General features: G+C 53.3%; 1 protein-coding gene across 2 annotated transcripts in view; it reads right to left on the reverse strand.

Annotated features, from left to right (window-relative positions):
- Positions 1–24,719, reverse strand: part of LOC140390456 (zinc-binding protein A33-like) — a 181,282-nt gene that overhangs the window by 121,118 nt on the left and 35,445 nt on the right. The gene's annotated exons all lie outside the window — the stretch shown is intronic.

Raw genomic sequence — 24,719 nt, forward strand, 5'->3', positions numbered from 1 at the left:
CTGTGATGCAGTCCACTAGGATGCTTTCTATGGTGCATCTGTAAATGTTGGTAAGGGTTAATGTGGACATGCCAAATTTCCTTAGTTTCCTGAGGAAGTATAGGCCCTGTTGTGTTTTCTTGGTGGTAGCGTTGATGTGGGTGGACCAGGACAGATTTTTGGAGATGTGCACCCCTAGGAATTTGAAACTGCTAACCATCTCCACCTCGGCCCCGTTGATGCTGACAGTGGTGTCTACAGTACTTTGCTTCCTGAAGTCAATGGCCAGCTCTTTAGTTTTGCTGGCATTGAGGGAGAGATTGTTGTCGCTACACCAGTCCACTAGGTTCTCTATCTCCCTCCTGTATTCTGACTCGTCGTTATTCGAGATCCGGCCCACTATGGTCGTATCATCAGCAAACGTGTAGATGGAGTTGGAACCAAGTTTTGCCACGCAGTCATGTGTGTACAGGGAGTAGAGTAGGGGGCCTTGCGGGCCCCGGTATTGAGGACTATTGTGGAGGAGGTGTTGTTGTTCATTCTTACTGATTGTGGTCTGTTGGTCAGAAAATCGAGGATCCAGTTGCAGAGGGAGGAGCCAAGTCCTAGGTTTTGGAGCTTTGATATGAGCTTGGCTGGGATTATGGTGTTGAAGGCGGAGCTGTAGTCAATAAATAGGAGTCTGATGTAGGAGTCCTTGTTTTCGAGATGCTCTAGGGATGGGTGTAGAGCCAGGGAAATGGCGTCTGATGTGGACCGGTTGCAACGGTATGCGAATTGCAGTGGATCAAGGTGTTCTGGGAGTATGGAGGTGATTCGCTTCATAATCAACCTCTCGAAGCACTTCATTGCGACTGACGTCAGGGCCACCGGACGGTCGTCATTGAGGCACGTTGCCTGGTTCTTTTTTGGTACCGGAATGATGGTGGTCTTCTTGAAGCAGGAGAGGACCTCGGAGTGGAGTAGGAGTGGAGGAGGTTACCTTCATCAAGAGGAGGGGCTGCGGAAACTGTGAATCTGCACTGGATAAGGGAGGGAGTGTGGTGATCTTATTGAAATGTTCAAGGTTCGAAACAGAAGGGAGAATGTAAAAATCCACAGGTATAACACAGCCACATCAAAGTGGGTACAGTTTTAAATCTAGAATAGGGAGTTTGGATTGAGTGAGGTTGATTTTTTGAGTGACTCCATTGATGGAGCAGGTGGTGAACCAGTGAAGCCACTGCTCACTCTGTGAATTTGCTCAGAGGCCCAGTCCCTTCTGAGGGCTGATCTTCAGAACAATATCACTGTCCACTTTCCCACGGGTTTGCAGTGTGGGAAAATGTTCTGTGATTCCTGAGGAGGGGACAAGAGACAGGAAATCCTCCTCTGACTCCGGTGAGGGGAGTGGGGTGACATGAATATACAGCGGGGGTGAGAGAGGGAAAAGAGCGGCGAGCAGCAGTAAGAAAAATCCCATCACCTGGCCACAGAGAAATTATTGCAAAATAGGGAAAAAATAGATAATGAACTGAAAAACTGCCCTCATTCTGGCAGTGTGACCCCAAACGCTTCATAACCAGTGGAATATTGTTGAGGAACAGTCACTGTTGTAATGTAGGAAATTAGAAAACCAATTTCTGAACAGCAAGATCCCAGAAATAGTATTGGCCAATCATGGAGTTTTCTGTTTTGATGATGTTGTTTGTGGTATAAATATTGGGCAGGACTCAGAGAGAATGAACTCCGAACATAATTTCCGATGGAGTTTCCGGAGGTCACTTTCAGACTAGTGATTCAACCATTCTACAGACTGTTCCTCTGGGTGGGGCATCACCATCCAGTGGAGGATCAAGATTGTATTGACTCCCCATCTGAATCAAATGTCTCCAGTTTGTGGAGACAATGAGGCTTCTTCTTGTGTTCAGTGTGGGAACACTGGATACCTGCAGCTGCTACATAACTGCAGAGGGTTTGGTGACATTAGTGGGAGTTGGGTAGTAAGTACTGTGAATGATTTTGGTCTCCTCACTGCTCCGTTTACTGTGTAAATCTGGAGGATTCTGAAATGTAAATCACTCCAAATACTTTATGTGGAGGGTGTCAATAGTAAGGGATGAGTTTTTGCCTGAAGAATCTGGGTCATTGCCTGTGAGGCAGGATTGGATTTGGACCAGCAAATGGCAGGTCAGAATGACCTTGAAGGTGGATGGTAAGGGAGCAATCCCCACCCTCCCTCCAGCTTTGTTATCAGGGGAAGCCAGGGTTACCTTGTCTGCACTGGACAGTGCAGACTTTGTTGAATCTGTGGAAAATCGGGCCTGATCATTCCCATGTTCACCACACCACATTCCCACCTGTCTCCCGCGTGCCCCTGACAGACACCTTGAACATCCGTAATTGCAGACAACCGAGTTGTAGGGGCGGGGTAAGGGGTGGTGCGGGGGGGGCGGGGGAGAGGGGGCGACGGGCAACGTGAAATTGGTGACCCCAGAGGACATCAAGGAACTCAAACGGGATTACAAAAAGGTGGATGCCTTTGAAACTCCTCTTTGAGGTCCTGGTGCCTGGGGAAGCAGTCAAGTGGAAAATCAAGATGTTGTTTATCCTTAGAGGTGTTCAGAGGGTGAGAGAGACAAAAGGAAATGTCCTGACTCGAGAAAAGTAAATAGAATCTGCTCCTGCTGCTGATGATCGGGGTCATTGATTAGTAAGTTTGCAGACGACACAAAGGTTGGTGGAATTGCGGATAGCGAAGAGGACTGTCTGAGGATACAGCAGGATTTAGATCGTTTGGAGACTTGGGCAGAGATGGCAGATGGAGTTTAATCCGGACAAATGTGAGGTAATGCATTTTGGAAGGTCTAATGCAGGTAGGGAATATACAGTGAATGGTAGAACCCTCAAGAGTATTGAAAGTCAGAGAGATCTAGGTGTACAGGTCCACAGGTCACTGAAAGGGACAACAGGGACTTCCGGGTGCGGCTATGCAGAGCTAGGTTGCATATTCGGTAGCTCCCGCTTGGAACGGACTTTTGGGCTCTTTTACAGGGCCCCCACAGCATTTGTTTGACATTTCCCGGTGTGGGAAGAAGACTGCAGCATTCCCCTGACGGTGTCCCCCAGGAATGTATGTCTTTTGGCTTCCAGACCCGGCAGAAACAGTAAAAGATTTGTCTGCAAGAGGATAAACAGGGCCTCTTCGAGCAAGCAGGCGGGGGAAGGGCAAGCTTAAAGCTGCAAACTGACCTGAGGGCCTTTATCAAAAGTGAATTCTAACAGCAGAGGGAACAACTGTGAAAAGATCTCACCAGGGCCACTGAAGAAGCGGGGACGAGGCTTCCGGTGGCGGCCATGGAGGAGTAGGTCACGCATTCGGCAGCTCCTGTCTGGAACGGACTCTTAGAACTTTTTCAGGAGTTTCCACAGACATTTTGGGGCAGATTGGTGAAGCGAACACTGCCAAAAGGATTCCGTCTCGAGACTTCCGGTTGCGGCTATGCGGAGCTAAGTCGCACATTCGGCGGCTCCCGCAAAAACGGACTTTTGGGCTCTTTTCAGGGCTCCCAAGGGCACTTTTTCGACGTTTCCCGGTGTGGGAAGGAGTTAATAATAGCTCCCCGTCAGTATATGGCTTTAACTAGGAGCGGGGTGACAAAAAAAGGTGGTGGTGGACCAGAAGAAGGGAGGGAAGAAGGACAAAATGGCGGCGGGCGGAGACCAGGCAGCGTGGAGGCAGTGGGCGGAGGAGCAACAGGAGGGTATCCAGCGCTGCCTCAGAGAGATTAAAATGGACCTGCTAGAGCCAATGAAGGCTTCTATTGATAAGCTGCTGGAGACACAGACGGCCCAGGGGGTGGCGATCCGAGAGGCTCAACAAAAGATCTCTGACAATGAGGACGAGATCTTAGTCCTGGCGGTAAAGGTGGAGGCGCACGAGGCGCTCCACAAGAAATGGCAGGAGCGGCTCGAGGAGATGGAGAATCGGTCGAGGCAGAAGAATCTGCGGATCCTGGGCCTCCCGGAGGGGCTGGAGGGGCCGGACGTGGGGGCCTATGTGGTCACCATGTTAAACTCGCTGATTGGAGCGGGGTCCTTCCAGGGGCACCTGGAGCTGGAAGGGGCCCATAGAGTGTTGGCGAGGCGGCCCAAGGCTAACGAGCCTCCGCGGGCGGTGCTGGTGCAGTTCCATCGGTTCGTCGATCGGGAGTGTGTGCTCAGGTGGGCCAAGAAGGAGAGGAGCAGCAGGTGGGAGAACGCGGAGGTTCGGATATATCAGGACTGGAGTGCGGAGGTGGCGAAGAGGAGGGCCGGGTACAATTGAGCGAAGGCGGTGCTGCACAGGAAGGGGGTGAAGTTTGGCATGTTGCAGCCGGCGCGACTGAGGGTTACCTACAAGGAACGGCAGCATTATTTTGAGTCTCCGGAGGAGGCGTGGGCCTTTGTTCAGGCCGAGAAGCTGGACACAGATTGAGGGTCGGGATGGGCGATTGGGGACTGCGGTGGATATGTTATGCCTATTTTTGGTTCGGGGGGGGTGCCTTTGCATTGTTTTGGGTTTCTTTTTCTCTGTGTTTTTCTCTTTCGGGTTGGGGAGGGTGTAAGGGGCGAGTTGGGCACTGTTTTGGTTGGTGGTGGGGCCTGGTAGGTGGAGAGCACGGGATTTTTTCTCGCGCCGAAGACTGGGGGGGGCAGGACCGGGGCAGGGAAGCGAGGATTGTTTCCCGCGCTTAGAACGGAGGGGGAGAGCCTGTGAATGGGGAGCGGGAGAGGAGGGTGTGCCACACAATGGGAGGAGTCGAAGGGGAGGCGGGAGTGGCCGGGGTCAGCAGGAGTCAGCTGACTTGCGGAAGTGCAATGGGGGGAGTAAACCAGCTAGGATGGGTCCTAGCCGGGGGGTGGGGTGGGGGGGGGGGGCGGTGAATCGAGTTGCTGCTGCTAAGATCAAGGAGGAGCTGGAGCGAGTGGGGTGGGTGAAGACGGGTGTATGCCGCTGTGGGGAACGGGCCGGGTGTGGGGTGCGGGCGCGTGGCTGGCCGAGGAGGGGTCATGGCTAGTCGGCGGGGGAGGGGGGCGGGTAGCCCCCTAATCCGGCTGATAACCTGGAATGTAAGGGGACTGAATGGGCCGGTCAAGCGGGCCCGCGTGTTCGCGCACCTGAAGGGGCTGAAGGCGGATGTGGTTATGCTCCAGGAGACTCACCTGAAGGTGGCAGACCAGGTAAGACTGAGGAAAGGGTGGGTAGGTCAGGTGTTTCACTCAGGGCTAGATGCCAAAAATCGAGGGGTAGCGATCTTGGTGGGAAAGAAGGTGTTATTCGAGGCGTCGAGCATTGTGGCAGATAATGGCGGTAGGTACGTAATGGTAAGTGGTAAGTTGCAGGGAGAGAGGGTGGTACTGGTCAATGTGGATGCTCCGAACTGGGACGATGCGGGTTTTATGCGGCGTATGTTGGGTCGGATCCCAGACTTGGAAGTGGGGGGCCTGATAATGGGGGGAGACTTTAACACGGTGTTGGATCCTGCACTGGATCGCTCCAGGTCTAGGACGGGTAGGAAGCCGGCGGCGGCTCGAGTGTTGAGGGGATTTATGTACCAAATGGGAGGGGTGGACCCTTGGAGATTTGCAAGGCCGGGGGCTAGGGAATTTTCATTCTTCTCACACGTCCATAAGGCTTATTCTCGAATCGACTTTTTCATATTGAGTAGGGCGCTGATAGCGAGAGTAGAGGATACCGAGTATTCGGCAATAGCCATTTCAGACCACGCCCCGCATTGGGTGGACTTGGAGATGGGAGAGGAGAGGGACCAGCGGCCGCTGTGGCGCTTGGAGGTGGGGCTGTTGGCGGACGAGGAGGTGAGCGAGCGGGTCCGAGGAAGTATAGAGAGGTACTTGGAGACCAACGACAACGGGGAGGTCCGAGTGGGGATGGTATGGGAGGCACTGAAGGCGGTGGTGAGGGAGAGCTGATCTCCATCAGGGCCCACAAGGAGCGGAGGGAGCGGGGGGGAGAGGGAGAGGCTGGTGGGGGAGATGGTGAGGGTAGACAGGAGGTATGCGGAAGAACATGAGGAAGGATTGTTGAGGAAGAGGCGCAGCCTCCAGGCCGAATTCGACCTGGTGACCACCAGGAAGGCGGAGGTGCAGTGGAGGAAGGCCCAGGGGGCGGTCTATGAGTATGGGGAAAAGGCAAGCCGGATGCTGGCTCATCAGCTTTGGAAGCGGGATGCAGCTAGGGAGATCGGGGGAGTTAAGGACAGGGGAGGGAGCGTGGTGCGGAGTGGGGTTGGCATCAATGGGGTCTTCAGGGACTTCTACGAGGAATTGTACCGATCCGAGCCCCCACGGGAGGAGGGAGGGATGGGCCGTTTCCTGGACCAATTGAGGTTTCCAAAGGTGGAAGAGGGACTGGTGGCGGGATTGGGGGCCCCGATTGGGTGGAGGAGTTGATCAAAGGGATAGGAAGCATGCAGGCGGGGAAGGCAATGGTGCCGGACCGTTTCCCGGTCGAGTTCTATAAAAAATATATGGACCTGTTGGGCCCGCTGTTAGTTAGGACCTTTAATGAGGCAAGGGAGGGGGGGGCTTTACCCCCGACGATGTCCCGGGCACTGAGCTCCTTGATCCTGAAGCGGGACAAGGATCCCCTGCAATGTGGGTCTTACAGACTGATTTCCTTGCTAAATGTAGATGCCAAGGTGCTGGCGAAGGTCTTAGCCATGAGGATTGAGAATTGTGTGCCGCAGATCATCCATGAAGACCAGACGGGGTTTGTGAAGGGGAGACAGTTGAACGCGAATGTGCGGAGGCTTTTGAACGTTATCATGATGCCGGCAAGGGAGGGGGAGGCGGAGATAGTGGTGGCGACGGACGCTGAGAAAGCCTTCGATAGGGTAGAGTGGGGGTACCTGTGGGAGGTGCTGAAGAGATTCGGGTTTGGGGAGGGGTTTGTCAGGTGGGTTAGGCTGTTGTACGAGGTCCCGATGGCGAGTGTGGCCACAAATAGGAGGAGGTCCGAGTACTTTCGGTTGCACCGAGGGACGAGACAGGGGTGTCCCCTGTCCCCCCCACTCTTCGCACTGGCGGTTGAACCACTGGCTATGGCACTGAGAGAGTCGAGGAACTGGAGGGGGTTGGTGCGGGGTGGGGAGGAGCATAGGGTGTCGCTTTATGCGGAAGACCTGCTGCTGTATGTGGCGGACCCGGTGGGAGGAATGCCAGAGGTAATGAGGATGCTTAGGGAATTCGGGGACTTTTTGGGGTACAAGCTCAATATGGGGAAGAGCGAGCTGTTCGTAGTTCAGCTAGGGGACCAGGAGAGGGGGATTGGCGAGCTCCCACTAAAAAGGGCGGAGAGGAGTTTCAGATATTTGGGGGTCCAGGTGGCCAGGAGCTGGGGGGCCCTGCATAGGCTTAATTCTACAAGGCTGGTGGAGCAAATGGAGGAGGAGTTCAAGAGGTGGGACGCGTTGCCGCTGTCCCTGGCGGGTCGGGTGCAGTCAATCAAAATGACGGTGTTCCCAAGGTTTTTGTTCCTGTCCCAGTGCCTCCCCGTGTTTATCCCGAAGGCTTTTTTCAGGCGGGTTAACAGGAGTATAATGGGGTTTGTGTGGGCGTCCTGTGTGGGTACGAGTCTGGGGGCGCTGGCAACGGCACCGCTGCCACTGAGGGAGGTATACCACGAGCCCGGTGGTGGTGGCGGCCCTCAAAATGTGGTAGCGAAGACGGTGTCGAGGGTGGTAGGATCCAGGGTCAAACCGGGCTGGGGGCTCGCAATATTTGGGGTGGCAGAGGAGCCGGGAGTGCAGGAGGCGAAAGAGGCCGGTATTTTGGCCTTTGCGTCCCTGGTAGCCCGGCAAAGGATTCTCCTTCAGTGGAAAGATACGAGGCCCCCAAGCGTGGAATCCTGGATCAGCGATATGGCAGGATTCATTAAATTGGAGAGGGTGAAATTCGCCTTGAGAGAGTCGGTACAAGGGTTCTTTAGGCGGTGGCAACCGTTCTTAGACTTTCTGGCAGAACGATAGACATTGGTCAATGGCAGCAGCTGCTCGGGGGGTGAGGGGGTTGGGGCGGGTTTACTTTATTTTTGTTTATGTTATTTACACTGGAAGGGTGTGAGGGGATGTATACACCTGTTGTGTTAAGTCGGGGTGTTAATGTTAATTTATTATTTAGGTAAAGGGGGGAGGGGTTTGGGGGGGTTGTTTTCTTGAGATTGTGTTTTGTACTTAACCCTGTTGGGTTCTTTTTTTCTTTCTCATTTTGTTATTGATATTTTATGAAAACCTTTCATAAAAATTATTTTTTTTAAAAAAAGGGACAACACAGACGGAGAAGGTAGTCAAGAAGGCATACGGCATGCTTGCCTTCATTGGCCGGGGCATTGAGTATAAGAATTGGCAAGTCATGTTGCAGCTGTATAGAACCTTAGGCCACACTTGGAGTATAGTGTTCAATTCTGGTCGCCACACTACCAGAAGAATGTGGAGGCTTTAGAGAGGGTGCAGAAGAGATTTACCAGGATGTTGCCTGGTATGGAGGGCATTAGCTATGAGGAGAGGTTGAATAAACTTGGTTTGTTCTCACTGGAACGTCGGAGGTTCAGAGGCAAATTGATAGAGGTCTACAAAATTATGAGGGGCATAGACAGAGTGGATAGTCAAGAGACTTTTTCCCGACTTCCGGGTGCGGCGATGACCAGCTAAATTTCGGCAGCTCCCGGTGGAACGGACTTTTGGGCTCTTAATAGGAGCCCCAACGGCAATTTAAACGGCCAAAAACACTGTGCGGTAAACCAGAAGGGAATCCCCCCGGACACGCATGGAAAAGGGAGTGGATAGCGGCCGGATTGCGGAGGATCCTCTGGAGCAGCGGCAAGGAAGGCAAGCTCAAAGCAAGATGGCGTCGGAAGGTGGACGTTTGTTATGGGGCCCGGACCAACAAGAGTTCCTGCGGCGCTGTGTGGAAGAGCTGAAAAAGGAGTTGAAGAAGGAGCTGTTGGCCCCGATATTACAGGCGATTGAAGGGCTAAAGGAGGAGCAGAAGACCCAAGAGCAGGAGCTTCGGGTTGTGAAGGCAAAGGCTGCTGAAAATGAAGACGAAATACAGGGCCTGGTGGTGAAGACAGAGACGCACGAGGCACAGCATAAAAGGTGTGTGGAAAGGCTGGAAGTACTGGAGAATAATTCGAGGAGGAAGAATTTAAGGGTTCTGGGTCTTCCCGAAGGCGCAGAAGGGGCGGATGTCGGGACATATGTGAGCACGATGCTTCACTCGCTAATGGGATCAGAGGCCCCGATGGGCCCTTTGGAGGTGGAGGGAGCTTATCGAGTTTTGGAGCGAAGACCGAGGGCTGGAGAAATACCTCGAGCTATAGTGGTGAGGTTTCTCCGCTATAATGACAGAGACGGTCCTCAGATGGGCGAAGAAAACTCGGAGCTGTAGGTGGGAGAACGCGGTGATCCGCGTATACCAGGATTGGAGTGCGGAGGTGGCGAGAAGGAGGGCAAGTTTTAATCGGGCTAAGGCGGTGCTTCACAAAAAGAAAATCCAGTTTGGAATGTTACAACCGGCGAGATTGTGGGTCACACACCAAGGGAAGCACCACTACTTTGAGACGGCAGAAGAGGCGTGGACATTCGTTGTGGACGAGAAGCTGGAATAGATTAGCGAGAGAAAGAACTTTTGGGACAAAGTGGTGGGGTGATTATGTGGGGCGAGGGGGAAAAAAGGGGGGGGGATGATTTTTCAATTTGTTAATCTTGCGATCCTGTAACTTTTCTCTCTTCCCCATGTTGGAGGGGGGGGGGGAGTATGAGGAACTGTGGGCGCCGGCCATTAGGGGCGGGGCCGAGTGGAAAACACGGGCTTTGTTCCCGCGTTATGGTAATTATGGGACGCAGGAAGGAGGGGGCCTCGCACAGTGGGGGCCGAGGACAAGGGGGGAAGCCGAGGTCAGCCAGAGTTCGCTGACTTCTGGGAGCAATATGGGGGGTGCAACTACGCTAGAAAGGGATCTAGCAGGGGGGGGGGGGGTTAACTGGGCTGCTGCTGCTAAGGAGAAGGGGGAGCTGTTATGTTATGGGATGGAGTGATCGAGGCGGGAGGGCGCCGTCGGGGGGATACACGGGTACGTGGGAACCGGGTGAGGAGCTGGGTTAAAAAAGGGGATGGCTAGTCAACAAGGGGGGGGGTAAAGAGTCCCCCCAACCCGGCTGATCACGTGGAATGTGAGAGGGCTGAATGGGCCGATTAAAAGGGCACGGGTACTCGCACACCTAAAGAAATTAAAGGCATATGTGGTTATGTTGCAGGAGACGCATCTGAAACTGATAGACCAGGTCAGGCTACGTAAAGGATGGGTGGGGCAGGTGTTTCCTTCGGGTTTGGATGCGAAGAACAGGGGGGTGGCTATCTTAGTGGGGAAACGGGTACTGTTTGAGGCAAAGACCATAGTGGCGGATAGTGGGGGTAGATATGTGATGGTGAGTGGCAGATTGCAAGGGGAGGCGGTGGTTCTGGTGAACGTATATGCCCCGAACTGGGACGATGCAAATTTTATGAGGTGTATGTTGGGACGGATCCCGGACCTGGAGGCGGGAAAGTTGGTAATGGGGGGAGACTTCAATACGGTGCTTGATCCAGGGCTGGACCGGTCGAGGTCCAGGACCGGGAGGAGTCCGGCAGCGGCCAGGGTGCTCATGACTTCATGGAGCAGATGAGAGTGGTAGACCCCTGGAGATTTAGTAGGCCTAGGAGTAAGGAGTTCTCATTTTTCTCCCATGTCCACAAAGTATACTCACGGATAGATTTTTTGTCTTGGGAAGGGCACTGATTCCGAAGGTGACAGGGACGGAATATACGGCCATAGCTATTTCGGACCACGCTCCACATTGGGTAGACCTGGAGGTAGGAGAGGGAAAAGAACAGCACCCACTCTGGAGAATGGATATGGGCTTATTGGCGGATGAGAGGGTATGTTTAAGCGTGAGGGGGTGCATCGAAAGGTACTTGGAGCTTAATGACAATGGAGAGGTTCAGGTGGGAGTGGTCTGGGAGGCGTTGAAGGCGGTGGTTAGAGGGGAACTGATATCCATAAGGGCACATAAAGGGAAGCAAGAGGGTAAAGAAAGGGAGCGATTGCTGAAAGAACTTTTGAGGGTGGACAGGCAATATGCGGAGGCACCGGAGGAGGGACTGTACAGGGAAAGACAAAGGCTGCATGTGGAATTTGACCTGCTGACCACGGGTAAGGCAGAGGCACAGTGGAGGATGGCACAGGGTGTACAGTATGAGCATGGAGAGAAGGCGAGTTGGCTACTGGCCCATCAATTGAGGAAGAGGGGAGCAGCGAGGGAGATAGGTGGGGTGAGAGATGAGGAGGGAGAGATGGAACGGGGAGCGGAGAGAGTGAACGGGGTGTTTAAGGCATTTTATGAGAGGTTATAAAAGGCTCAGCCCCCGGAAGGGAAGGAGGGAATGGTGTGTTTCTTGGATCAGCTGGAATTCCCCAAGGTGGAGGAGCAGGAGAGGGCGGGACTGGGAGCACAGATTGAGATGGAGGAGGTGGTAAAAGGGATTGGGAGCATGCAGGCGGGGAAGGCCCCGGGACCGGACGGATTCCCGGTGGAATTTTACAGGAAGTATATGGACTTACTGGCCCCGCTTTTGACGAGAACCTTTAATGAGGCTAGGGAAAGGGGGCAGCTGCCCCCGACTATGTCGGAGGCAACGATATCGCTCCTTTTGAAGAAGGAAAAAGACCCGCTGCAGTGTGGGTCCTACAGGCCCATTTCCCTTTTAAATGTAGATGCTAAGCTCCTGGCCAAGGTGATGGCGACGAGGATAGAGGACTGTGTCCCGGGGGTGGTCCACGAGGATCAAACTGGGTTCGTTAAGGGGAGACAGCTGAACACGAACATATGGAGGTTGCTAGGGGTAATGATGATGCCCCCACCAGAGGGGGAGGCGGAGATAGTGGTGGCGATGGACGCCGAGAACGTATTTGACAGAGTGGAGTGGGATTATCTGTGGGAGGTGTTGAGGAGATTTGGTTTTGGAGAAGGGTATATTGGATGGGTACAGCTGCTGTATAGGGCCCCGGTGGCGAGCGTGGCCACGAACAGACAGAGGTCTGATTACTTCCGTCTTCATAGAGGGACGAGGCAGGGGTGTCCCCTGTCTCCGTTACTGTTTGCATTGGCGACTGAGCCCCTGGCCATAGCACTGAGGGGCTCCAGGAAGTGGAGGGGAGTGCTCATGGGAGGAGAAGAACACCGGGTATCCTTGTATGCAGATGATTTATTGCTGTATGTTGCGGACCCAGTGGAGGGGATGCCTGAGATAATGCAGACACTCAGGGAGTTTGGGGAATTTTCGGGGTATAAACTGAATATGGGTAAGAGTGAGTTGTTTGTGGTGCACCCGGGGGAACAGAGCAGGGGAATAGATGACTTACCGCTGAGTAGGTAACAAGAGATTTCCGGTACTTAGGGATTCAGATAGCCAGGAGTTGGGGAACCTTACACCGGCTTAATTTAACAAGATTGGTGGAACAGATGGAGGAGGATTTTAAGAGATGGGACATGGTGCCCCTGTCACTGGTGGGTAGGGTGCAGGCGGTCAAAATGGTAGTCCTCCCGAGATTCAGTGTTTCAGTGCCTTCCGGTGATGGTCACAAAGGCTTTTTTCAAGAGAATTGAGAAAAGTGTCATGAGCTTTGTGTGGGCCGGGAAGACCCTGAGAGTGAGGGGTTCTTGCAGCATAGCAGGGATAGGGGGGGGCTGGCATTACCGAGCCTAAGTGAATACTACTGGGCCGCAAATATCTCAATGGTGTGTAAGTGGATGGGAGAAGGGGAGGGAGCGGCGTGGAAGAGATTGGAGATGGCGTCCTGCAAGGGTACCAGCCTACAAGCAATGGTGACGGCGCCGTTGCCGTTCTTCCCGAAGAAATACACCACAAGTCCAGTTGTGGTGGCAACACTAAACATTTGGGGGCAGTGGAGACGACATAGGGGAAGGACGGGAGCCTCGGTGTGGTCCCCGATAAGAAATAACCATAGGTTTGTCCCGGGGAGAATGGATGGGGGATTTGGAGCATGGCAGAGAGCGGGGGTTGTGCAACTGAGAGATCTGTTCGTAGACGGGATGTTTGCGAGTCTGGGAGCGCTGACGGAAAAATATGGGTTGCCCCAAGGGAATGCATTTCGGTACATGCAACTGAGGGCTTTTGCGAGGCAACAGGTGAGGGAATTCCCGCAGCTCCCGACGCAGGAGGTTCAGGATAGAGTGATCTCAGGGACATGGGTGGGGGATGGTAGGGTGTCGGATATATACAGGGAAATGAGGGACGAGGGGGAGATCATGGTGGATGAGCTGAAGGGAAAATGGGAAGAAGAGCTGGGGGAAGAGATTGAAGAGGAGCTGTGGGCTGATGCCCTACGTAGGGTAAACTCTTCGTCCTCGTGCGCCAGGCTAAGCCTGATACAATTCAAGGTTTTGCACAGGGCGCATATGACCGGAGCAAGGCTCAGTAAATTCTTTGGGGTAGAGGATAGGTGTAGGAGATGCTCGAGAAGCCCAACAAACCACACCCACATGTTTTGGTCGTGTCCGGCACTGCAGGGGTTCTGGGTGGGGGTGGCAAAGGTGCTTTCGAAGGTGGTGGGGGTCCGGGTCGAGCCAGGCTGGGGGTTGGCTATATTCGGGGTTGCAGAAGAGCCAGGAGTGCAGGAGGCGAAAGAGGCTGATGTCTTGGCCTTTGCGTTCCGAGTAGCCCGGCGAAGGATATTGCTTATGTGGAAGGAAGCCAAACCCCCGGGTGTGGAGACCTGGATAAATGACATGGCAGGGTTTATAAAACTAGAACGGATAAAGTTCGCACTAAGGGGTTCGGCTCAAGGGTTCACCAGGCGGTGGCAACCGTTCATTGACTACCTCGCAGAACGACAAAGGAAATGGGAAGGTAGCAGCAGCAACCCAGGGGGGAGGGGGAGGGGGGAGGGCCCAGGCGGGTCCGCAGGGATGTTTGTGTATCGATATTTGTACCAGGTTATGTATACTGGATTGCTCGATTTTATTTTTGGAGAGTTATTATTTTTGATATGGCAGTTGCCATTGTCAAAAAAGGAAAACCTTTGTATTTTGTTTGGCAAAAAAATTTTGAATAAAATATATTTAAAAAAAAACAAAAAAAAACAAGACACTCACACAGTCACCGCGTGCTGAGTGCCAAGACAGATCTGTAAATAACAAGTTGGAATAAAACTGCGTTGTACCAATAAAAATTAAAAAAAGAGACATTTTCCCAGGTTTCCGAGGGGGCATAGGTTTAAGGTGCAAGGGGCAATGTTTAGAGGAGATGTACGAGGTAAGTTTTTTACACAGAGGGTAGTGGGTGCCTGGAACTCGCTACCGGAGGAGGTGGTTGAAGCAGGGACGATAGTGACGTTTAAGGGGCATCAGGACAAATACATGAATAGGATGGGAATAGAGGGATACAGACCCCGGAAGTGTAGAAGATTTTAGTTTAGACGGGCAGCATGGTCGGCGCAGGCTTGGAGGGCTGAAGGGCCTGTTCCTTTGCTGTACTGTTGTTTGTTCTTTGTTCTCATTCTTGACTCATTCTTCGCTGCAGAGGCTCCAAGATTATCATTCATTCCAGACTCCGCTCACGTTTCATCTTCCACAGGTTACAGAGACAGCGAGAGAGAGAGAGACAGGGACAGAGAGAGACAGAGAGAGAGATAGAGAGAGGGAGAGAGAGAGAGAGACAGAGAGAGACAGGGACAGAGAGAGATAGAGAGAGATAGAGATTGAGGAAGGGAGAGAGAGAGAGACAGAGAGAGACAGTGAGAGAGAGAGAGAGAGACCGAGAGAGAGACAGTGAGAGAGAGAGAGACAGAGAGAGAGAGAGACAGACAGACAGAGAGAGACAGTGAGAGAGAGAGAGAGAGCTCTGTGATCAACAGCCTGAAGGAAGAAGTTGGTTCAGTGACATCATCGCAGTCTGACATACTGAGGATCAGCAAATCCTTTTGTGCCAGATTGTGTGACATGAAGCCCACAGAACTGCACCCCCCCTCCACCTTACTGCCCTTGATCACAGAAATCTTTGATGACACGAGAAAATACACTAATTTTGGTCGAGTTGACACAAACTGCCAGCTTCTTGAGAGGACGTGACAGTTCATCAGGTCATTTGTGTTTGACTCTGTGAGACTGGATCAGGCCAGTAAGTGAGAGTTTGATTCTGACTGATAAGATTTTAGAATCCATGAGGAAAGGCTTCCTCACCTTCATCTACAAGTGGAAGAGAAGAGAGAGGATTTAGAAATTGGTGACATTTCACTGCTTAACATGGACAACAGAATTCTGTCCAAGGTCATCAATCGAGTCAAGTCTGCTCTAGAGTTGGTGATCTACTTTGATCAGACCTCTGCTGTATCCGGAAGGAAGATCTCTGATAGCCTTGTGCTCCTCAGGGATTGTAGGATTCGATTGTGCCAGTTGAGGGACCTTGAAACTATTCAGGTTACCAGCTGCACTTGCGATCACTGGAACTCAGTAGAAATTTAAGTTAAAACTTCTCAGGTGCAAATAAGAATTGTTTTATTTGCCTTCTATTGATTACAATTTGAAAGTCATTTAAAAGGCAATTCGTAGACAATTTGAAGCTTTCAAAGAATCACAGAAATATCTTCTTGCTTAGGCAAAACTTTAAAAGTCAAAGTCAAAATGCGCTATTGTGCTTTATCAAAGCCAGCAAAAACTGGTTTTATGCTGGCTTAGCTATTGTAACAATGGAGACTTCATGTTTTCTCGTCATGCCATGCTGGACAATGACTTGAAAATTAAATCAAACTGTCTGTTTTAATCTAGTAAAGTGAATTATGCTGTTTCTATGAAATGGTTATGTTTTGAGAATGTTGGAATCAAATATATTGGATTTGATGTTCTAACTGTCCATTTATTAAAAACAAACCAGCAATAGTCTAGAATGTTTCAGCCTGTTTAAGTTATGGAATGTGGTTCAGGCTGTTATCACTAATGGTCTGAAGTGAGAACAATAGAGCCTTTAAGTTACTGGGCTGGATTCAGCCCTTGTTCTTGGAGAAATGTAATGAAAAGTATTTTATCTTATCAGACTTCTGTGTTATTTTAAAACTATGTAAATTAATTTGCAGAATATGTGTTTTTTAATCCTTAATTTTAAACTGGGGCTTAATATTTACGCTTAAACAGCTATATTTTACCTATATTAGGTATATTAGAAATACCTGGCTTCTACAGGGATATAATCACCTATATCTGGGACAGATTGTAGACACCTGCCTCATCAGCTTGGACCAGGAGAAGGCCTTTAACAGAATATCACCCACCCACACGGTCAATATGCTCTCCAAAATGAAGTTTGAGGAGCAAATCTGCAAATGGATCCAACTGCTCTCTCCAAACAAAAATACCGCAATTTCAATCAATGTGTTGAAACTGAAAAGTTTTCCAGTTAAATCTGGAGTCAGACAGGGCTGAGTTCTCTCTCCGATCTTGTTCCTGTGCTGTCACCTCCTGTTAAATTCCTGTTCAGAGTTTTAAGCCCCATGTTAAAATCCCCAAGCTCGATCCCTCTGTATTTATAATTGTTCTCTGACCTTACATTCTTCTACAAAGTCTTCCAGAAATGATCACTCCTGAAATAAATGTCCAATTTTTCTGCACGTTGATGTTTGAACCACAGCAACCAGATATTCAACCCGATCACAGCGCAGAATGGTCCTAATAAATGACACACATAACGAGTATAATACATTATCCCTCCTCATCCCTCTGAACCTCTCTGCAAACATTGACATGGTCAACACCACCATTCTCCTCCAAACTATCTCCTCTATTGTCCAACTCTGTGGCACTGTCTTTATTTGGTTCCACACTTGCTGATTCTATCACAGCCAGAGTATCTCCAGCAATAGTTTCACTTCTCACCTCCATAGTGCTCCCTCGGAGACTCTCAAACATTTTATCCTTGATCGTCTACTTTTCCTGATCTACTTGCTGCCACTCAGTAACCTCACCCACAGAAAGAGGGACAGTTGAATGAAAATGAAAATGAAAATCGCTTATTGTCACGAGTAGGCTTCAATGAAGTTACTGTGAAAAGCCCCTCGTCGCCACATTCCGGCGTCTGTTCGGGGAGGCTGGTCCGGGAATTGAACCGTGCTGTTGGCCTTCTTGGTCTGCTTTAAAAGCCAGCGATATAGCAAAGTATGCTAAACCAGCCCCTAATTGAAAACCAGTTTTCAAATGACACCCAGTTCGATCTCTCCATTACCTCTCTTGACCCCCCCCCCCCCCCCCCCCCCCGTTTGATCGCTCCCCCTTCCACAAACATGCAATCCCTTTAACAAGAGCAGACAATGTCAGCCGTGTGTACCTTCTACAAGATGCTCTTCAGAAACTCGCCAAGGCCTCTTTCCAAACCCACAACCGCTACCATCTCGGAGGCCAAGAGCAGCAGATGCCTGGACACACCACCACCTGGAAGTTCCCCTCTCAGCCACACACTATGCTGACTTGGAAATATATCGCCATTCCTTCATTGTCACTGTGTCAAGATTCTGGAATTCTCTCCCTAACAGCACTGGGAGTGTACCTACACCACATAGACTGCAGAAGTTAAAAAAGTAACGCACCAACACTGTCTCCCTCCCCTGCTTTCTCCCACCCCCAGCCTATTTAGACCCTTCCCCTCTCCATTCCTCTATTCCTCTCCCCTTCTGCTCCCTAATTCTCTCTGCCCTCCCACTCATCCAGAAGTTGCTGCCAGCCACCTCCCCTTTCGCTGCAGTTTTCTCTCTCACCTCCCATTCCTCTGCCCTCTCTCCCCTCCATCTACACCCCTTCTGCCCACGACCCACAGCTCTCTCCTCGCCATCTTACACATGCTCTGCTCCCTGTACATCCTCTCTCCCACTGTCTATCCTTCCCTCGTCTCCCATCCCATCAGTCTCCCCATTCTGCTGTTCCACACCCCTCAATCCCACACACTCCTACTCCCACACACTGTTCCCCACAATCTCCATTCCTTCATTTCCAGCTTCCCTAACCGTCCCTCCCTCCCCTCCAGCATATGCCCTGTCCCCTCGAGCTCACTCAATCCTCCCTCAGTCCATTCACACGCTCCCCGACTCCAAAGTGATGTTCATCACAGAATTTACAGTGCAGAAGAGGCCATTGGCCCATCGAGTCTGTACTGGCCCTTGGAAAGAGCACCCTACTTAAGCCCAGGCTTCCACCCTATCCCTGTAACCCAGTAATCCAACCTAAACCTTTGGACACAAAGGGGCAATTTAGCATGGTCAATCCACCTAACCTACACATCTTTGGACTGTGGGAGGAAACCGGAGCACCCGGAGGAAACCCACGTAGACACAGGGAGAAAGTGCAAACTCCACACAGACAGTCACCCGAGGCCGGAATTGAACCTGGGACCCTGGAGCTGTGAGGCAACAGTGCTAACCACTGTGTCACCGTGCCGTGTGTTGATAGTTCAGTTAGTAGATGGAGTATAATGTGGGAAAAGGCAGGAAGAATATAAAGAGATGCGGGGGTGGATGGATCCCGCAGTGCCAACCGGGGCCACCGTGTAGCCCTGTGGACCTGGTTGGGCACGGGGGGGGTGCGCAACATGCTAACGTGTTGACCTTTCACCCCCTGCAGACAATGGATATTGGAATTCAACCAGCAATGGTGGCCTTCCTGCTGGTCGCCGCAGCCCTGGGGGATGCTCTGCGGCTGTACGAGCGGGAGCTCCTCGAGGAGGAGGAGGAAGCTGCAGCAGCGGAGCAGGCAGCAGCGGTGCGAGCAGCAGAGGGGCAGAGGGCAGCCACCCAGGTTGGAGAGCTGGCTGTCCAACAGGCCGAGGAGGGGGAGGTGCCAAGGAGGTGCCACATGAGACCTCGTGTGTACCGGCACCGCCTGTCATTCGAGGAGCTGCCGGACCGGGCATGCCGTCGAAGACTCCCGATGGTGGCACACCTGGCACCACGGGGGGATGGGGGAGGACACCCGCTCCCAAGGTGACGGTTGCCTTGAATGTTTATGCCACAGGGTCCTTCCTGGCGCCGAGTGGGGACCTGCATTTCACAGACCTCGGTGCACAGGTGCATCAATACCCTCACGGAGGTCCTATATGCCCAGGCGGATCAATACATCCACTTCGATGTGGACCGAGCCCACCAGGATGCCCGGCAGGCGCGGGAGGCCTGGGCCTACGTGCACTGGACGGTCAGATCGCCTCCAGGTTCACCGACTAGGAGGCAGGGGGTGGGGGGAGGGGGGGGGACTGGCCAGGGGCACGGACATTGCATCCCAACCGCACCCCCCCTCACTCCCCCCAGGTGGCGTGGTGCCGCCATGTTCTGCCTGCTGCCCACCAGATACGCCAGGAGCAGGATGGGGAGTCCGAGGTGCTGTTGTGTTCTGGCACCTCCCCTGCGGGAGTCACTGGCACGGGTCTCATCACCTCCTCCTCCCTCGGGTGCCCAATGACCCCTGGGCTTCTCGCTGTTGGGTCTACCTGGCGTCCCCCAGGGCACTGCTGTGACTGGGCCATGCTCTGGAGCACCGCTGCAATTTCCAGGTGGCTCTGGGACATGGTCGCCTGTGGGGCAGTAAACCCTGTCCTGGGCCTCGGCCAGCGCCTGCACAGAATGCCCCAGGCCTTGGGCATGCCGATCCTTAGTCAAAACCATCGCCCCAATGCCTCCACTCTGGACCCCACCCATGTGGTGTTGCCCTGGGTGACACGCATGGTCGGCACCACCTCCTGCTCCGGCACGCGGTTGGACTCCTCCACCTGCGCCTGCAGGTGTTGGATGCTCGCCGACATCCCCTCATGTAGTCCCTGGCTCTGCGACTGCATCTCCACTATCGATGGGACTGTCTGTTCCAGACGTCCGAGACCCGTCTGGACGGCAGCTAGTCCCTGGGATCGGCCCTCCGACCGTCCTCCCCCTCGGGTGCTCCTACCTCCACCTGCTGTACCGGGTCAGCTGTGTGCTGAGCACCAGAGAGTGTCCAGGAGCCTCTTCACTAACATGGCCAACCGAGGTGAGTGTCTCTGGGATGGGGGAGGTGTTGGAGACGCTGTGACGGGGTGTCCTCCGACCCGAGCTCTGGGGTGTCCTGGGCCTCGGGCTGAGGGCTGGTGTCCGAGCTGCTCCCATCACTGCTCGGTCACGGGGGGTGGGCTCCGGCTGTGGCACTGGCTGGGGGCGGGGGACGCCAGGTAGACCCAACCCTATCTCCAGCAGGTCCTGCAAGCCACAATAAAAATGCCTGATTAGACCGTGGGCCGGGAGTTTTGGTGGGCCGGGGAGGGTGTGGGGTGAGGGTGGTGTGGGGGTGAGGGTGGTGTGTGGGGTGTGAGGGGTGGTGTGGGGGGTAGGTGAGGGTGTTGAGGAGGTGATGTGGGGGTGGTGTTGGGGTAGGTGAGGGTCTGGGTGTGATGTGGGGGTGAGTGTGGTGTGGGGGTGAGGGTGATGTGGGGGTGAGGGTGGTGTGGGTGTGAGGGTGGTGTGGGGGGGTAGGTGAGGGTGTTGAGGAGGTGATGTGGGGGTGGTGTTGGGGTAGGTGAGGGTCTGGGGGTGGTGTGGGGGTGAGGGTGGTGTGGGGGTGAGAGTGGTGTGGGGGGTGAGAGTGGTGTGGGGGGGTAGGTGAGGGTGTTGAGGAGGTGATGTGGGGGTGGTGTTGGGGTAGGTGAGGGTCTGGGGGTTGTGTGGGGGTGAGGGTGATGTGGGGGTGAGGGTGGTGTGGCAGTGAGGGTGGTGTGGGGGTGAGGGTGATGTGGGGGTGAGGGTGGTGTGGGAGTGAGGGTGGTGTGGGAGTGAGGGTGGTGTGGGGGTGAGAGTGGTGTAGGGGTGAGGTGGTGTTGGGGGGGTGGTTCGCGGGGCATTGTTCACACGTGTCCTGGAGAACCGCAATTCAGCAGGGTCTCACTCCCTCGCCCGTGGCCGCACTCCGCCTCGGCGACCTCCCTTTCCTTCGGGCCACCGGCCACTTCCAGGGCCCTCTGCTCTGCCACGGTGAGGGGCCACAGGTCTCGTGGTCCACCTCCTGGCTTCGCCTGCTCCCAGCGTTTGTGTGCGGCCTTCTCCTGAGTGGGCGGGTGTTAGTGCCAGGGGCACAGTGCTGCCTACTCACCGTGGGCACCCTGAGGAGGTTGTCCAGTTTTTTTCTGCGCTGCTGGCCGGTCCGGACTATGTTGCCCCCGGCGCTGACCGCCTCTGCCACCTGCGCCCAGGCACGACGAACGGCGCGGCTGGCAGCCTTCTTCCCGGGCCGGGGTACAGGGTCGCCCTAGTCTCCTCACGGTGTCCAAGAGGGTCTCGAGCTCTGCGTCCGTGAACCTTGGTGCCGCTCTCCTTACAGCCACCGTGTTGGCTGGGATGGTGTGTGTGGGGGGAGAATTGTTTCTGTGCGGCTGCAGCTTGTCAGCCTCCCGAGTGTCAGTCACGGACCCGGCAGGTGTGGCGACGATTTTTCTGCCGGGAAGTCCATGGATTCTCTGTTGGTGTCAACACTTAGGGCTGGATTCTCAAATCACCGGCGCTGAAACCGAATTCGGCAATCGGCAATCGGCTGGAGAACCCATTTTTACGGCAAAATGGGGGGCGGCGGCATTTTTCAGATGCACCGCCCCCTCCAAAGCGGGGTCAGCAGTGAGTATGACACACGCCGTCGGGACGGCCTCAGGACGTCACCTGAGGCCCTCCCCTGATGCTCCGCCCCCAATTGGCCACTTCCTGATGGCGTGGGCCGCGTTTGCTCACAGTTTTCGTGGACCTCGCAGGGCAGCTGCGGACTGTGTCCAGCGCTTCCACTGTCCGGGGACGGGGAGCCGTTCCGCTGGCCTGTGGGCTTAGGCAGGGACTGGGTAAACTGGTGGGGGGTGGTCCGGGGGCAGCGAGAGGGTTAAAGGGGACGCTATTGGCTGGGTCTGCACGTGGCCGGCGCCATGTTGTATACGGGACATCCCTCAGTCTCGGAGAATCCCGCCCAGGGTTTTGGGTGAGTTACAGCAAAGATTTCTTGTTAATCAGGTTTACCTATTTTTTTTATGTTAGAGTATAAGATAGCGAGTATTAACTGTTCCCTTTGATTTAAAAAAATTTTTTTTAGAGTACCCAATTATTTTTTTCCAATTAAGGGGCAATTTAGTGTGGCCAATCCACCTAACCTGCACATCTTTGGGTTGTGGCGTGAAACCCACGCAGACATGGGGAGAATGTGCAAACTCCTCACAGACAGTGGCCCAGGGCCAGGATCAAACCCGCGTCCTCAGCGCCGCAGTCTCAGTGCTAACCACTGCGTCACATGCTGCCCCCAACTATTTGCTTTGATGACCCATGATAGGAAATTTCTTCTGGTGGTTTCAAATCCTGGAACCTTATGACATTTATTCTCTTACTAGGTCAACTAATAAAAGGTTTAATGGTCCTTAACCAAAAAAAAACCCAAATTTTGGGGGTTATTGTTCAGGACTGTTATGAATTTGGGATCTGCTCTGGTATCGGGTCAAGAGAAACTGCAGAACTGCAAATGGATCTGGCTGTCCTGGTGCAAGATTTACAAAACGTTAGTCCACAGATACAGCAAGTGATCAGGAAAGTAAATGGGATGTTGGGCGGGATTCTCCCATCGCGCGACTAAGTGTTGACGCCGGCGTAAAACGAGAGTGTTTTTACTCCGGCATCAACAGGCCTTTTGGCGCCTGATTCTCCGGGGTACAGGGGGCCAGCATGGCACTGGAGCGGTCCACACTGCTCCAGCAGCTGACTCTGGCGCCAACTGGGTGCCGTGGGGTCTGCGCATGTGCAGTGGCACCAGCGCCAACGCTCCCTTCACCGTGTCGGCCCCGGACTCCAAATGGCGTAGGGCAACAGGGGGCCAGCGCGGAAGAAATGAGCCCGAGAGGCCCCCCCCCTGGCGTTGGGGTGGATTGGCGGGATTTGTGTGCCCCCCGGCGATTCCCCGACCCGGCGTGGGTTCGGAGAATCCCGCCCGTTATTCATTGTAATAAAATATAAAAATATATAATTGTTGTTGCAGCAATCCAGGGCCTTCAATTGCGGTCACATCTGGAGTATTCTGGACCATTTTGGTCTCCTTATTTATTAAATTATTTCATTACATTAGAAGCAGTTCAGAGAAGGTTCACTCGCCTGATTCCTGGGATGAAGGGATTATCTTATGATGAAAGGTTGAGCAGGTTGGGCCGATAACCCATTGGGGTTTTGGAGAATGAGAGGTGATCTTATTGAAACGTATAAAACACTGAGGTGACTTGAGAGGGTGGATGCTGAGAGGATGTTTCCCTTGTGGAGGAGTCGAGCATGAAGGGACAGTTTAAAATGTGGGATCTGACATTTGAGACTGAGATGAGGAGAATTTGTTTGCTGTCAGAGGGTTGTTAGTGTTTTGGATTCTCTTCCCCAGTGAGCAGTGGTGACTGGGGTCAGGAAATATATTCAATCAGATCAGCCATGATCTTACTGAATGGTGGGGCAGGCTCGAGGGGCCGAATGGCCTCCTCCTGCTCCTAATATTCTTGTCATGTAATTTTTGTCTGGTATCTTACAGGCTTGGATTGTGTACAACCTGTGCAGTGACATCGAAACGCCGCTGCTTAGCGGAAACATACTTCCCACCCGCACTCTCTCCAGCTCTTTCTCTCCTTCCCTCTGTTTCCCTCTCCCTCTCTCCACAAACTTGTCTTCCCTCCCACTCTCCTTCTCACAATCTCTCATCCCTCTCTCACATTCTCCCTCTCCCCACTGCCCTGTTTTCTCACTGTGGTCCACTTCCTGTCCCTCACACTCTGACTGCTCGGGTCACTCCTTCTTCTCCCCCTTTCTTCCCTCCACCTGCATCTTTCCCTCTCCCTGTTCCTCACAGCCTATTACTCCCACACACTCTCTCTCTCTCTGTTTCATATCCACTCTCCTTACTTCTGCCCTTCCCACAATCTTTCTCTCCCTGCCATGCACTCACACTCTGCCCTCTACTCAATCTAACATCTTCCCTCCCACTCTTTATCTCCTTTCCCCCTCCACCCTCTCTCTCTCAGCCCCTTCCATTCTCTCTTCCACCTAACCACACTCTCTCTTCCATTTCTCTCCTTCCCTCTTCCTTCATCATTCCGCTATACCTCTCCATCTACCTCCCCTCCGCCCACTCTCTCCCTCCCCCTCGCAATCTCCCGTCCCTTCACTTTCTTTTCCCTCCCACCGTTCCTACTGTTGCGAACACCCCCTCTCTTTTTCACACACTCTCCCACTTTTGCACTCATTCCTCTGCACTCTCTCTCACCCTCACACTCTCCCTGCTAACCTGCTGTCTCTACTCCTCCACCTCAAGTCTCTCACACCCTCCTACACTCCCTGTCACTTCCTGTTCTCCCTGCCACACCCTCTATTTCCCAACCCTCTCCCAATCTCTCTGTAGATCCGGCTCCCACACTCTCAAACCCTCCAGCTTTCCGTCACCCACTTCTGCCTCACTTTCACTCCATTCTCACACTCCCCTCTCCTTTCCTGCTCTCTCCCTTCACCCACTCCCTGGCTCTGCTGCTCTGATTTGTTTCCTCTGACCCCCTCCCCCTCCCTCACTATCCTCTTCCCTCACCTACACTGTTTACGCCTCCTCTGCCCCTCCCTCTCTCTTCCCTCCCCCTCTCTCTTCCCTCCCCCCTCTCTT

The sequence above is a fragment of the Scyliorhinus torazame genome, chromosome 14 (genome assembly GCF_047496885.1).
Source record: "Scyliorhinus torazame isolate Kashiwa2021f chromosome 14, sScyTor2.1, whole genome shotgun sequence".
NCBI classification, from domain to species: Eukaryota; Metazoa; Chordata; class Chondrichthyes; order Carcharhiniformes; family Scyliorhinidae; genus Scyliorhinus; species Scyliorhinus torazame.